Genomic DNA, 10,451 nt, shown 5'->3' with positions numbered 1-10,451 from the left:
CGAACTCAGAAATCTGCCTGCCTCTGCCTCCCAAGTGCTGGGATTAAAGGCATGCGCCACCACCGCCTAAGATTTATTTTTATGAGTACCCTGTTGCTGTCTTCAGACACACCATGTGGTTGCTGGGAATTGAACTCAGGACCTCTGGAAGAGCAGTCAGTGCTCTTATCCCCTGAGCCCCACTAGTCATTCTTACACACAGTGGGTCCACTCAGGTTGAATCCTGCACCTCAGACACAGGCTAACGTCTTCCACTTACCAGACACATGAGCGGGAACAGCCATCTAACACAGGGCGGGGGTGGGGGTGGGGCATCTTTATGTTTTCTTCTTTCAGGCCCAGGTTTTCATTTCCATTAATTTTTCTCTCAATATTCTGTTTGCTGGACTTTTGGAAAAAATCCTTGGTTTGGTGAATGGCAACCCTCAAACAAATAGCATTTGGGTTTGTTTTGGCTCTTAGTGAAGGGAACAGCTTGGGCCGGGTCAGAACTTAGAGTCTGGCTCTGTTCAAAGCTGCTTCTTCCGTGCTTTTCACCAGGTTGTGCATGGCAGGGCCAGTGCCACCAGCCCCCAGCAAACCTGCAGAGAGGGGCTTAGCCTTGGGCTCTATGCCAAAAAGTTACTTGAAAATGCCGGGCTACAAGCACCCCAAAATATCACAGGATTCGAGTTCTGTCTCATACTGTAGGACATTGTTCATGATTTTTTTTTTTTTTTGGTCATTTTTACATGGTTTAGGGACATATTAGATATCGTGTTTTATATGTAAGCAGTGTCACAGACTTATCAGAAAGGCCACACGCATAAAAGCCTGCAGCAGAATCCAGTCTCTACTTGAGAGTTTAGCAGATGTCTGCTCTGTGTGTATGCCCACTGAGGACTTTTCATTTCCAGCCTCATTATTAGCCCTCAGCTAATAAATACCACTTCAGGAAATGCAGCATTCACTCACTGAAATCTTACTTACAAATATCACTTTAGAACATGTTGACTTTACCCAACATCAGGAAACACAGGACTCCTCCACTATAACATTGCTTAATTACTTTTAAAAATGCTGGGCACATTCACTACAATATTACTTGAGGTTCATTGTCTCAACTATTGAAGACGAACAGAGTACATACATTTTCCAGTCACCTGATGACACATAAGAGCACTGTAGGTTCCTCACAGATTCTCTTGACTTCTGATGCCCCACTCCAAACTCCATCATGAACAGGTGGGCACGCCATTTGATGACATCCCTAAAGTCCCTGGCAAATTAATGGAAACCCATCACTCGGCCATTGTTTTTGGTATATCAAATACTGAATGGAGATTTAGGTTCCTAACCCTGAACACTTAGTAAATAAACGTGGTGTGGTTTTCTTTACAATGCTAATTAGGGTCTCTTGACCTCCCAGATACTCCGCTTAGCAGCAGGAAAAGCCCCACTAATGGTAAGAACCCACTGTTTCCTCTTTCACGTTCACACACTTGCTGACCCCCACAATGGTCTCCTGGATTTGTCCCTGTATATGGAACCCACAGTCCAGGGAGACATGGTCGTCTTTCATATTTTCAGGCTGCTCCAGTCTGTAAGTATGTACAGATGTCCATACTTCATAGGTGACAAGCCCAAGGGTTCCAACACTACACCCATGGTGGCTACCCTCTGACCCTGATGTGTGTCTTCTTGATTGGTTCACATGGGTGTCATGTATATGCTTTGATATCCCTCTGTCTGCAGCTTGGCCCTTCATCACACATGCATCTGTGATGCCCTCCACACATGGATCTGACATACTCGCAAACTCAAATTCCAAATGAGGGATCCTCTCTTTCTCTTCAGATAAGTAGTGTTGCTGGGTAAATGAGGATATCATAACCTAAGCTTGAACCACCAATGTACGAGAGGTGATCTTAAGCCAGACACATTAAATACACAGGGACAAAGCACATTATCAACAAAGACGTCTGCAGTCGGCAGACTGATCACCATCACACCATCTGCCTTCTGCTGTTTCTGACTTGGCTGCAGTCATATATAGAAATTAGCCTGAGGCCAGTGGAGCTCCTTCCTGCCTGCTTAGGTCAGGAAGGCCAACCACACTTGTGTTTCTCTTAAGCAGGCACAGACAGTGGTTCACACAGCATGAGGAGACTTCCAAGGTCTTGGAGGGTTTTCTTGTTTTCAGCTTTAGTTTTTCTGGGTCTGGCCTGAGATGGGGCTCCCCAAACTCTGAGGCACAGCAGTTTCTCCCTTTGTTTCTCATCTTGCCACAAACTTGTCCCAGTGTCCTGCCATAGTAAAGTTGTTAGCAAAGCCTGCACGCTATCTCGTGAAGCCTACTGGTACCAGATTGTGCCGGGGTAAGACTAGACTGTCTTCAAAGGCACAATTCTTCCCATTCTGATCGGCACTGAGAAGTCTCCCCTCTCTTAATGCTGGCTGACCTTATAGAAAGTGATACCCCAGAACTTCTGAGCCTATACTTTCAGAGGACTGGAAGCTTCACTGTTGTGGAGCCCTGGGATGTCCCATGTAAGTCGGATCACTCTACGGGAGTCGTAGGTCCCCAAAGCTCTTGTCTGTCTCAGCCATAGCAGCCTAAAGATGAAGGGTTTGAGTGAGATTTCAAAAACTATTCCACCTTGGTCCAACTTTCAGACTGTGGACTTGTGGACAAATAAAGGGTCCTTGTTTGTGGGACAATAGTGTTACTCAGCCATAGATAACTGCTAAGCCATCAGCAGCAGGTACATCTCTCTGGTAGCTTGCACCATTGGCTTGAAAATGTACTGGAAGATGTCAACAAACCTGCATAAGAAACTCTGTGGTCTTTGGGGGGAAATTAGAATGGGAACCCCACATTTGCTTATAGGGGTGTTAGGAGAAGTGGGAAGCCCAGGTTACAGCCAACAGATGAGAGAGTGCAGCGATCAGGCTCAGGATCACTGAAGACCACAGAGCTTCTGGTACAAAGGCAGGACTACCTAATTCCCTACTGAGCTAGAAGAGCAGCCAGAGTGGGTTCCCGACACAAGAAAATGGAGGTAAAGGGAAAGGAGGACGAAAGAAAAACTCAGTAGACTGCAGCCTCAGGAAGTCTGCTCTGAAGCAACCAGGGGTGGAGACACTTCAGCTCCTTCACTGAGAAGTCCGCTAACCTGGGTCTGTCAATACCAACGTCGAGATTTCCCTCGATCTCGAAATGGAGATTTCTCTCTCAAAAAGCTGATATTTCATCTTGAGAAGATTAAACAACAATACAATCGCCCCCAAATTGAACATTATCAGAAGCCATAACAAATATCCCTCTGTTCACAGGCAGTCCTGTTCTCTCTCTTTCAAGCTCATATGTGTGGCACAGCACAGAGAAATAATTTTTAGCATATGAGGAAAACTGTCCTAGTGTCTTCCACAATCTAGTGTTTGAAAACAACCCTTGCCCTCACCGAATATATGAATGGCTAAACTATTGGTTTTCCTGAGATACAAAGCCTCCAAAAGAAAATTGATTTCATTTTCTTTTACTCTCGAAAATCAACAAATCAGAACACAAGTCCACCTTGCTGAACTTGAACTCCAAATGTGTGCTTAGGGGAAGCGGAGTTGACAGCCCAGAGACTCGAAGGTCCCATTAGCAGTCACCCACGCCCATTACCCTGTCTCTCTGGATTTCCTTCCATGACATTGGTCCAACATTCTTTGCAAAAAGAACTGACAGATGGATTCTGAAATTTGCATGCAGACCCTTCTTGATAGTCAAAATGCTTCAAGATGTTCCTGGGAGGCCTGGGTGGTAGATTTAAGGGATACTGAAGAGCCCGGTAGTTTGGCCTCATTTTGTTCCTCACTATGGTGTGGTACCTGCAGGCGGGCCTGATGTTAGTGGTCCCTCTCTCCTCTGAAGCGAGATTCCCAACAAGGGAGCATGGGAGATGGCTCTCTGGAGTATTCGGATGCTGAGGCTCTCAGGCCTGGAGTTAGAGTGTGAGGCACAGTGAAGTCTGTGACTCACAGCATGGCTGGTCTTCATCGCATGAGTAAGAAAGAGAATAAAGTAAAGGAGAGGCATTGTTCATGGGGTCATTCTGTCTTGTCGCAGTCACATAGTGAGCTTGTCATCTCATCCTCTCTTAGCAGTCTGTCAGGCCTCTGGGGACCACTCTCTAGCATAGACATTAAAAAAAAAAATCCAAGGTGAAAGTATCAGAGACTCTGAATTTGGCTGTAAATTTTGTATTCCTCATTGCGAGTTGAAATTTCATGCTCCTTTCAAGCACATGTGCCTGTGCTTGTGGAAGCCAGAAGAAGGTGCTATCTAGATCCCTTGGATTGACATTACAAGCCGGCAACATGGATGTTGGTCATTGTACTCTGGTCCTCCACAAAAGCAGGAAGGACTCTTAGCTGCTGAGCCATCTCTCCAGTCCCTGAAACGCAGTCCTTCTCAGTTACAATATAGTGCGTCCTTTTATGTTATATTTGCATATATGAAATTATAAGTTCCTACTGTGGGGGTATTGTATTTGCTACTTTTCTCTTGCTGTGATAAAGTAGCATGAGCAAAAGCAGCTTAAGGAAGAGTTTATACTAGCTTACAGTTCCAGAGGGAAGGAGTCCACGAAAGCAGGAAAATTACGGAGCCAGCTACAGAAAGCTGAAAGATCACATTCCATTCACATACAGGGTGGAGATAAGGGGAGGAGAGAGAGGAGAGGGGAGGAAAGAGAGAAGAAGAGATAGAGGGAAAGAGAGGGTGAGAGAGAGGAAGAGAGAGGCAGAGAGAGGAAGAGAGAGTAAGAGAGAGGCAGAGAGAGGAAGCAGGAGAAAGAGAGAGTAAGAGAGAGGCAGAGAGAGTAAGAGAGAGTAAGAGAGAGGCAGAGAGAGTAAGAGAGAGGGAGAGAGTAAGAGAGAGGCAGAGAGGAAGCAGGAGAGAGAGAGGAAGAGAGTCAGAGAGAGGAAGAGAGATGAAGCAGAAGAGAGAGAGAGGGAGAGAGAGAGGAAGAGAGAGGCAGAGAGAGGAAGCAGGGGAGAGAGAGAGAGAGAGAGAGAGAGAGAGAGAGAGAGAGAGAGAGAGAGAGAATCCAAGAGAGGAAAAGAGAGGAATAGGAAGAGAGAGAGAGAGAGGAAGAGGAAGGGGTGGAGAGAGAGATCTTGTTGAGTAATTCAGCTGGCAAAGGCAGCTGATGGTGACACCCAGAACTCATACTCTAAACTAAACACTGTTCAAATGGTAGCGAATCCCATCCTACCCTCTTACAGTGACCTAGGAAGTAAGCCTGGAAATTCACATACTTGGCCATAAGCTAAAAGATCTCCAAGAAATGCAGAGCCATGGCTTCCCGCTTCTCTGTGAGCGGCTCTTGCTCCTGGCATCTCGTGATAAACTGGCGACTGGATGAAGCCACTCCAGTTATTCTGTTTGATCTGTAAAGCCTCCATCCCATAATCTGGTTGTTCAGGCACATGAGGCACCAAGTGCATATGTGCTGGGACAATTCACCCAAGTGGAGTTGCCCCAGGAACCGGACCGGGAATCTGTCAAGTCTCCATGTCTAGAGTCAAGGCCACAGTTTCCCTGCTTCCAGACAAGGCCACCCCCTTGGAGCAGCAGGTCTGGTTTTCCCATGTGGAAAGCCAACCTGTCTGTGACCAACTCTCCTCCCTGGAACATACTTGGTTCTGTGGCACATTAGTGATTTGTCTCATGGCTGCAACAAAATATCTGACAGAAAGCAAACTTAAGAAAGGACTCATGTCATGACTACTTATGATACCAAATGACTGATGGGTGTGGACTCCGTATCTTGATACACATTGGCAGTGGCTTGAATGAGAAACATCCCACACAGGCTACTGTGTTTGGACACTCAGTCCCCAATTGTTGGTGCTGTTTGGGAGGTTGTGAAAGCTATTTGAGGTAAAGACTTGCTGGAGAGTCCCCCTCTCTCTCTCTTTCTCTGTCTCTGTCTCTGTGTCCGTCTCTCTGTCTCTCTGTGTGTCTCTGTCTCTCTCTGTCTCTGTGTCTCTGTCTCTCTCTGTCTCTCTCTTTCTCTCTCTCTCTCTCACACACACACCCCTAGGGGTGGGCTTTGAGGGTTTATAGCCTGTCTCTATTCCCCATTTCTCTCTCTCTCTCTCTCTCTCTCTGTGTGTGTGTGTGTGTGTGAGAGAGAGAGAGAGTGTGTGTATGTGTATGTGTGTGAGTGTGTATGTGAGTGTGTGTATGTGTTTGGTGTTGTGCTAGTGGACTGGACTACTGACAATGAAGATGGAAATTGCCCTAAAGAGCTACTGCTAAACAGGTCCACACCCCTCCTTGTCCTATTAACCATCTTTCTCTCCTACCTTTTGTTGGTGGGCTATAAGGGAGGTTGAAGCATTAAAGAACCATAATTAAATTAGGTTTTGAAAAATCTAAGCCTATACTCCCTTTTCTAAAACAGGTGTCCAAAGCCTTCTAACACTTATGAGTAGTCTTTGATTGTGTGTGTCTCTGGTGCAAGTGCAGGTTATTTCTAAGGGCCAAAATGATAGTGATGGCTATGAAAATGTGTATGTATGTATGTATGTATGTATGTATGTATGTATGTATTTTTATATGTATGTATGTATTTTTTGGTTTGAGTTTATGTTTGGTGGTTTGAATGTGGACTGTCCCTCATAGGCTTGGGGGTTTGAACACTTGGTTCCCAGTAGGTGGCGCTATTTGGGAAGGTTTAGGTAGTGCAGCCTTCTGAAGGAAGCATGCCACTGTGAACAGGCTTTAAAATTATGTAGTCTATCCCTATTTCTAATTCAAGATATGAGGGCCCAGCTTCCCCCTGCCATGCCTGCCCATGGTGATGGACTCATCCCTATAGAACTGGAAAAATGTACCTTTCCTCCCATAAGTTGCTTCTGGTCATGATGTTTTATTACAACAACAGAAAACTAATGAAGTGTGTGTGCGTGTGTGTGTGTGTGTGTGTGTGTGTGTGTGTGTGTGTTAGTTTGAATATGCTTGGCCCAGGGAGTGGCACTAATAGGGGGTATGGCCTTGTGGTTGAAGGTATGGCCTTGTTGAAGAAAGTATGTCACTGTGGGGGTGGGCTTTGATACCCTCCCCTCCTAGCCATGTGGGAACCAGTCTTCTAGCAGTCTTTAGACCAAGATGTAGAAGTCTTAGCTCCTTCTGCGCTATGCCTGCCTGGGCGCTGCCATGCTTCCATCTTGATGATAACAGACTGAACCTCTGAACCTGTAAGCCAGCTCTAATTAAATGTTGTCCTTATAAGAGTCAACTTGGTTATGGTGTCTGTTCACAATGGTAAAACCCTAACTAAGACAGAAGTTGGTAGTGGGGACTGGGGTATTGCTGTGATAGGCTTGACCATATTTTTGTTTGCAGGAATGTGGATTTTGGTACTTTGTAAAGAAGCAGAATGCTTTAAGTGGGTCTTAATGGAAGACATGTTCCTCACTGTTTTGAACTGTGGGCCGCTAGGTTTCAAGAGCTTTCAGAGGAGAAGACTTTTAGTATACGGCCTAGAGATTGTTTTTGTGATATTTTGGTGAAGAATGTGGCTGTTTTTGTGCAGCTGTCAGAAGAGTCTGCCTGAGGCAAAGGTGAACAGATTTAGATTAATTGCTTTGACAAAGGAAGTCTCAAAATAGCCTGGTATAAATTCTGTTGTGTGGTTACTAAAGTTCACTCTTATGAAGAGCATTTTAATGAAAAGTAGCAAGCATAGAAAGGAAAAAAATACAAAATGTATGGTTCAAAGAAAGAGTAAAGGAGCAGCAGAGGTGGAATGGCAGTAGTTCCCGTGCTCAGGGATGGTAGATGGAGTCAAGGGAGTGGTGACTATGGCACGCTCCCACCTAGTTAATGGTAACCATGGGCATGCTCCCACCTAGTTTTTTTATTTATGCTTTTGCAGCTGAAGAAAGAATAAGTTATATCTAAGCATTATTATGACCTGGTTATTATTTTCATTTGTATTTTAAATCTGGAATGAAATACAATCCAGAAATGGATAGCACACCTGTGATGCAGATCTTGAGGCTGTAAGACACAGGCTTTTGATCCAGATCTTGAGGAATTGAGGCCATGAAAAGCTAAGGCTCAGGCATGGTGGTACATACCTTTAATCCCAGGAGACAGAGACAGGCAGATCCCTGAGTTCAAGGCCAGTCTGGAACAGAGCAAGTTCCAAGTAAAAAAAAGCTTAGGTCCAGGTGTGGTGGTTCCCTCCTTTAATCCCAGAACTCAGGAGACAAAGTCATGCAGATCTCTGAGTTCAAAGTCAATCTACAAAGCAAGGTCCAGGATAGCCAAGTTTAGGCAATGAAGGAGCTAGAAAACAGAAAGCTGGTGATAATGTAATAGAATAAGGGAGTATGTTCCAGCCCCGACAAGCAGTAGAACAGGGCAGCTTTGGCCATGTGGCTCTAGATTTAGAGTTAAAAAAATAGAAGATACTACTGGGACAATTGAAGCTGGTTAACTGGAGCTAAGAAATTAGTGGTGATTAAAAAGAGACCAACATCATTGCAGTGAAATCTTCTGGAAAGTGTTTTCTGAGAGCACAAAGAAGTTGTGTTTCAGAGATAGCCAAGGTTGTACCTCATGCTTCAGCTGAACTTGGTAATTGGTAAGAGTCACCCAGGTAGTACTGGTTTTGAAGGCATGAAGGGGTCATGAAGAGCAGCTGAGTCTTGTCATTATAAGAGGCCAGGGAAGGCCATTGGTGAAAGTGCAGCTTCAGTTGCAGTTGACAGTCCAGGACTGAAGGAGTCATGCAAAGAAGTTGAGGCTTGGTACTATGAAGAGAGCCTATGAGAGGTTATTATTGGTGAGGGCCGTTTGCAGTGGAAGATCTCAGTAAATTGGAGATGCCAGTACCATAGGATGACCACCAAGGCCATCAGCAGCAGTGGAGTGGAGTCAGTCAGAGCCTAGGGTGCTACAGAGGGCAGAGCTGGAGAGGTCACCCAAGACCTTTGGAGAAGTCCACAAGACCATGTGTGGATCCCAGACACTTGAACAAGAAGCTATAATGTTGAAGTTGCCTTGGAGACTCCAGGATGTTCAAGAGGCCAGAGCCATTAGATGCCTGCCGAGGAAAGCTGCTAACAAAGAGTGGAACCAGCCAAAGAGAATTGTATTGCAGTCAACAAAGCAGAAAGGAATTGGACATCCAGACATCAGTTTGGAGTTTGCCAAGCTGGCTTTTGGTCATGTTTTGGTCCAGTATTTCCTCATTATGTCATTTTGGAATGGTAATGTATATCCTGTGATGTTTTAAGTGTGATCTGCTTTTTGATTTTGATTTTATGAGGGGTTACAGTTAAAAGATTGTATGAATCTCAAAAGAGACTTTGAACTTTGGACTTTTAACATTGTTGAGACTGTCACAGAGTATGAGATTTTTGAAGTTGGACTAAATGTATTTCGCATTATGGTATGCCTAGGTATGGCCCTCATAGACTCAGGTGTTTGAACAAGCCTGTGGGAGGCCAGGGAGTAGAATGTGGTGGTTTGAATATGTTTGTCTTAGGGAGTGGCACTCTTAGAAGGTGTGAGCTTGTTGGAGGAGGTGTGGCATTGTTGGAGAAGGTATGTCACTGTGGGGTGGGCTTTGAGACCTTCCTCCTAGCTGCCTGAGAACAGTCTGCTCCTGATTTCCTTTGGATGAAGATGTAGAACTCTCAGCTCCTTCTCCAGCACCATGCCTGCCTGAACGCTGCCATGCTCCCATCTTGATAATGGACTTAGCCTCTGAACCCATAAGCCAGCCCCAATTAAATGTTGTTCTTTATAACAACATTTGCTTTGGCCATGATGTCTGTTCACAGCAGTAAAACCCTAACTAAGACACACTCCCATGCAGTATTTGAACCCCATTCACACCAGTCTTTCATAAGTGAGAGGACCAATCACAGCAGTCCCTCATGCAAATGAGAGTCTGTCTGTGTTTGTACCAGTCAAGGGCCTTCTGGTAGAACAGCAGGGGATATGCTCACCTCCAGCCTCAGCTTAAAGAGCTACAAGGTGTCTCGAGCTCCCCATGTGATGACATAGTTCTGTACGTAGGTTTTAGACTAAACATGGGCTGGCACAGTATGTTCCAGAGCCAGACTGCGTGTCAGCAGCAAGCAGCTATGGTTGGTATGCAGCTTCTTCGAGGTGTACATAGAGTATACAAAGCAGCCAGTGCTGGCGTGAAGCTCATAGGTCTGGATGCTTGGCAGTTGGAGTGTGGAGAGGACCTCAGAGTTATCAATTAGGAACTGAAATTGTCCCATCTCTCATTATCATTGTTTATTTTTTTTAAAGCATTAAGAGGGATGATTTCCATAAAGGCTCACAACTGACATCAATAGTGATTCAACAGAGGCTATGTGGTGGCTCTTTCAGTAAAGTGGCACATAGACATCGGGCCAAGTTCAGATCTCCAGAACCCATGTAAGAA

This window comes from Mastomys coucha, unplaced genomic scaffold (genome assembly GCF_008632895.1).
Source record: "Mastomys coucha isolate ucsf_1 unplaced genomic scaffold, UCSF_Mcou_1 pScaffold3, whole genome shotgun sequence".
Lineage (NCBI taxonomy): Eukaryota > Metazoa > Chordata > Mammalia > Rodentia > Muridae > Mastomys > Mastomys coucha.
Note: the sequence above shows the minus strand (reverse complement) of the source record.